The 6,172-nt window shown below is 30.8% G+C and overlaps 1 non-coding gene across 1 annotated transcript; it reads right to left on the minus strand.

Moving 5' to 3' along the window:
• Nucleotides 1–5,390: 5,390 nt before the first annotated feature.
• On the minus strand, nucleotides 5,391–5,492 carry LOC140870228 (small nucleolar RNA R71). The gene has a single exon (XR_012147199.1). It is a non-coding gene; the product is annotated as a small nucleolar RNA R71 (small nucleolar RNA).
• Nucleotides 5,493–6,172: the final 680 nt, after the last annotated feature.

A 6,172-nucleotide genomic window follows, 5' to 3' on the forward strand; every position in this document is an offset into this window, starting at 1 on the left:
TCACTTGAACAACTGATCCAGCTTTTCAACTCAACCCCTTTCTAGACATAGCATATTCTGTATCTTTCTGAGTTGGTGATTAATAGCTTTGGAGTTGTTCAACTAACATACTCCTCAGTGCAATCATCATATCGACCGGCTCAAAAACTTACCTCAACACTGTTCTGTTCTGTCTGCGGTTCAGTTCTGTCTGAGGTTCTCATGCTATCTGCACAATCTATCTTATTCGATAACAGAAGCAATATATATTGCAGAGATTATAAAATACAATTTCAGTAAAACATACATATAATCTCATGCTTCGGAATAGAACACATGCTTGCAAATTCTCATGCTTTTCACATAACACATGCTTGCAACGAATTCACTTATTCTGATGAATTCAATAAATCATGCATACATATCAGCATATAAACATGTAATTCACATATCGGTAAATCAAGCAGTGTTCAATCAATATATCATGTTCGCATACAATTTCTCAATTCAAGTAAAGCATAATCATGCAATACTATAAATGCATGCGACTCAATCTATCCCGCTCAACTTCTATCTTAGTCCAAGACTTTACGCTCTGATACCACCTGTTGTGGGGACCTCGAGTGCTAATATAATTTTACAGGGCGATTAATAACTAAAAATATTCAATCTGAATATTAGTCTACTGAATAATCAAATAAATAATACAGAACATTTGGCGACGCAAAACCTTACATTTGGCGACGCAAAAACACGTCGCTAAAAAAAATTTCTTTTTTTTTAAAAAAATTACACGGATCTCGGTCCGAACGCTGCACGGACCAAGGAACGGGGTCCGTGCATCTTATGGAACTGGGTCCGTGCCCATGGCTGAAACCAAAATTGAAGGATTTGCAAGGCAGAGTCCACCCAGACCCTTGCACGGACCTTGACACGGGTTGGGTCCGTGCCCTGCACTAAAAATTCAAAACTCAAGCTTTTCAAGTCTGAAAAATGATATAATCTATCATATAAGCTTTTCAACATGAATCTACATAATTGACATGCATTTAAACATCAATCTACATATCTGTAATACATTAATTCTCAAGTATAAATCAATACTCGATAACAACATATACAAATGTGCTTATTGTTCTAACATGTTTACCACATTAAAGACTACATGTCATCTGCTTAAAAACCCGAGTCTCCACTTCTAATCTTTCAATCTCATGCTATCCAAGCCAAATCTGACTTGCTTATGCCACAACCTGATGCAATGCACATATACAAACAAAGCAACAACCGGATAACTCCGGTGAAAATAAATCTCAGTATGAACGACATGCATATACCTCATTTAAGCATATTAAATCTATATGCCAAATTAATCTTAAATCTCAAAACATGTAATAACAGGTAAAGCATGAAAGTATATTCGTTCATCTATAATAAAATAATATCAAGCATATAAACTCATTCAAATCTTGAATGTCATAAAATAACATGCTAGCATTTATAAACGCATATTCTAAACCATAGAAATCTTTAGGTTAATGCATAAATGCAATGCATGTGCCAAGGAATAGGCTATCAAATCTGATATCAATAAATCGTAGTTCTGGGATACCGAGAAAATAAAATCTTTAACTAACCACCAACTCCCCCAATCGAGGTGGTGTTAAATATCTCAATTCTCCTGACTTTGGTGCAACTATAGTGAGTCATCTAGCTCTGGAAATAAATCTATATTCTGTGTCATGAGTCATCTGACTCTGGAAGTAAATCTACATTACATGCCACTCAACTACATTTCTCCAAACGTCATCTGCACTCTAGGCCATTCAGCCCTCTGTGCTTATCAAGGTAGGGTTCAAGATGAATGCAACAGAATCTGGATGCATCAAATCATACATAAGCTAAAAACAACATCTTGAACGCATCAATCATATAATCATATGATCATATAATCACCCAAGGATACCGACAAATCTGTAAGCATCAAATGAAATACGTAAAACATGTAAACATTTACATAAATATTTTGGGACTTAAAGAAGATGTCTATCTTGAATAATCTATCCCATTTATGCAAACGTAACCAATAACATATATTAAACATGCATGTATGTGATTTTAGGCAACTCGATAATCAGAAGCAATCTCGAGTTATCCTGCCCATCTTATTAATGTCTATTCATACCTTTCGATCTCGAGTTTAGATGATCCAAGTCTGGACAACTGACATCAAAGCACTTCTATCAAAATCTGCTCAAATCATTACAATCATCCAAGGCAAACTAGCTTCAAACTTTCTTCCATCTTTCTTGGTTCAAAGGCTAACTTCTCGAGCTCGCCGACTCGAAATCGATATGTTGCAATTCAAATCTGAAATGCATTGATATATACTTCAAGATGAACTTTCAATATCATTTAATTCTTATTTAGGCGCAAACAATCAAACAATTTGATCACGTGACCGGAATTCAAACCGACGGCGTAACGGATCAAAACCGAAAATTCTAAACACATGAACATCATCAATACTATAATCCCAACATGATATCATCTTCAATTCTTCAGCTGAATTTCGAAATATGCAGCTCCTAAATTTCAGAATTGGAAATAATCTTCAAAAATTCATAAACAGGTTCAAACGACGATCTTTTTTCAATCCATCTTAGATATACTATCGTCGTATATACTAGAACATGTTTAAACAATTAAATCTTAATATTAACAACAACTTAAAATTCAAACATGGTAGAACTTCATAAAACTTACGTCAAAACGTAGCACTCGGAGCTGTGATCGCAAATATATGCTCAATCGGAAATTCTACCGGACGGATCAAAAGATATGAAAGCTTAAAAGATCAAAAATGGACTTGGAACCCTTGTTTCCCCATTCTCTCGTTTGATTCTGGATTTTTGGGTTGCAATCTGATCATTTTCTACAGATTACACGTTTAAAAACACAAGTTGCAAAGAAAATTACACTTTGGCCCCTAAACTTTGGCATAATTGTAAATTAGTCCCCGGACAAGCGATTTAATTCAATTTCAATCCTAAATAATTTAAGAATATTAGAATTTAATTCTAAACTTTAAATATTCTCAAATTAAATATTCTCGAATTAAAATTAAATATTTCGGACTTTATCGCATTTTAGTCCTTGAACTGCTCAATATTCGCAAATTGGTCCTTGCCGGTATTTCATCCTCAAATTAAATCCTTGATATTTATAATCTTGGAATTTAAATTTTAAATTCCATAAATATCAATTTAAATATTTTTAATCTTTTAATTTAATAATTCCGAATATTAAAATCTTTAAATTCGAAAAATCCTCAAATTAAATATTTTTGACCCGAAATTGAAATCTCTAATTTTCATAAATTCTTAAATTCATCTTTTCACTCTTATTCGGAATTTAACTCTTAAATCCCGTCATTAAGAATTTAATATTTTTGGGCCTTACAGAATCGGTGGTCTAAGGCATCAAACATGTCAATTAAAGTTGGGTCATGGTATTGACATTCAATGAGACAAGCACCCACCAACTTTACTATTCCACATTTAATTAGCCTTGGACTCTTGCTCTCATTTGGCCTATAAATAGATGTGTTGTATAAGCTTTGAAGTGTGCAAAAGTGTAGAGAAATTCTTCACTTGTAAAATAAATATTGTGTGTGTAAAAATAAGAGTTTGAGTGTGCATATTTCTCCAAGTTTAAGTATGAAATTTATTTTATCCTTACTCTTGAGTCTTATGTTCATGGAAAGCTAAATCCTTTTATGTCAAGGTGAAAAGGTTTCATTGTTGGTCAAGTAAGATTGTTTATATTTTGTATATTCTTTCCTTTTTTATTTTTATTTTTACTAATTGATCTTTATTTGTAGGTATAATTTGGATGATTTATTGTTATCTATTTACATCAATACTTGGTACCTTGAATGTGGTTACCTTGATTTATTGTCTAATATGATACAATAAATACTACAATAATTATATACTATAAATATATGTATCAATTTATAATAAAGTCATATATATTATTTAGACAATAGCGTGGCTCTGCTGGTTGTTCTAAATAATATATTGTGATTTGATCTAACATTTACTTTTTCGCAACTAACATTTACTTTCTCGCATCTAACATTTACTTTTCCGCAACTAATATTTACTTTCTCGCATCTAACATTTACTTTCTCGCAACTAACATTTACTTTCTCGCATCTAACATAAAACAAAAGTCATATATTTTATTTAGACGATAGTGTGGCTCTGCCGGTTGTTCTAAATGAAATATGGTGATTTGATCTAACATTTAATTTTATGTCAATTTATATTTATGCATTTATATATATATTATGGGTACCATATATTAAATATCGGTTAATCTGATATTAATATAGTGAGAACTATATTATATGATATATTTGTTTAAATATTTAATTATTTTTTTATGTTTATATTTATGCATCTATATATATATATATATATTATGGGTACCATGTATTAAATATCGGTCAATCTGATATTAATATAGTAGGAACTATATTATATGATATATTTGTTTAAATATTTCATTGTTCTTTTATGTTTATTTTTATTTTAGTTTCTTTTATTTATTTTTGTTAAACAATCTTAAATAAACCAACAATGAACCTTTGAAGCCTTGGCAATTTTATAATTATGTATTTGAAGTTTTATATTAATATTTCCATCTATAATATATCATTGCTTAAATTAAATTTGCAGCATCCTCTCCGTGGATCGATCTCGTACTCATGAGTATATTACTTGCAGACAACCTACACTTGGGTGAATTACAATTTAAGTTGTAGCAAGTTTTTGCCGCCATTTCCGGGGAGGTATAAATTAAGTTTAATTTTTGTTATTTATGTTACTTACGTAAATAGTATGTTGTTTTTAATTGTATGAATGTTTGGAGTCGTAAACAAAGTGATAAACTTGTTCGAGTATCTGAAAATATTTTAAACATGGAGGATAATTCTAATAATCAAGATGATAATAATAATAATAATCAAGAATATGAACAACCAAGAACACTTAGGCACCATATGAATCCAATAAGAACTAGTACATCATCTTGTTTAATTTTTCCTCCTGATGCATATAATTTCAATTTTAAACCTCAAATTATTCAACTTTTACTAAATTTTCATGGCCTAGATTCTGAAAATCCATATTTGCATTTAAGAGAATTTGAGGAGGTTTGTAACACTTATAATGATCAAAATTGTAGCATGGATATTGTTCGATTAAAGCTTTTCCCTTTTTCTTTAAAAGATAAAGCTAAAACATGGTTGCAAAATTTGAGATCAAGTTCAATAAGATCATGGGAAGTAATGCAACAACAATTTCTAAAAAAGTTTTTCCCTTCCCATAGAACAAACTCTTTTAAAAGACAAATTACAACTTTTTTTCTCAAAAACAAGGGGAAACATTTTATCAATGTTGGGATAGATATAAAGAGTTACTTAATACATGCCCACATCATGGTTTTGAAATATGGATGATAGTTTCTCACTTTTATGAATGTTTAATACCTAAAGATAGGCAAATGATAGAATTCATGTGTAATGGAACTTTTGAAGATAAAAACCCAAATGAAGTTATGGAATATTTGGAGTCATTAGCAGAAAATGCTCAAAATTGGGATAATATAGGCTCAATTGAACTACCAAGTAAAACCAATAATTCAACAAATGGGGTTGGTATTTATCATCTTAAAGATGATGTAGATATTCAAGTCAAACTTGCATCTTTAGCAAGAAAAATCGAGTCATTAGAAATGAAAAAGAGTGATCAATTAAAAAGTGTTCAAGAAATTGTTTGTCATATATGTGACACGCATGATCATCTTACAAAATATTTTCCTACTTTGCCTTCATTTAAAGAATGTCTCCATGAACAAGCCAATTATGTTAACAATTTTAAAAACCAACATTAGATCATTTTTCACAAACATATAATCCTGGTTGGAGAAATCATCCTAATTTTAGTTGGAGGAACGATAATAATGTACAACCTTCACAACAACCTTTTCAAAATAACCAAAATCATCAAGGTTATGCTCCTTATATCCCACCTCCAAGAAAACATTTTGAAGATGAAATTCATGCATACATTCAAAAGCAAGAGTCTACCAATATTCAAAACATTCAATCTATGAATGATTTGAA

Source organism: Henckelia pumila, chromosome 4 (genome assembly GCF_033568475.1).
Source record: "Henckelia pumila isolate YLH828 chromosome 4, ASM3356847v2, whole genome shotgun sequence".
NCBI classification, from domain to species: domain Eukaryota; kingdom Viridiplantae; phylum Streptophyta; class Magnoliopsida; order Lamiales; family Gesneriaceae; genus Henckelia; species Henckelia pumila.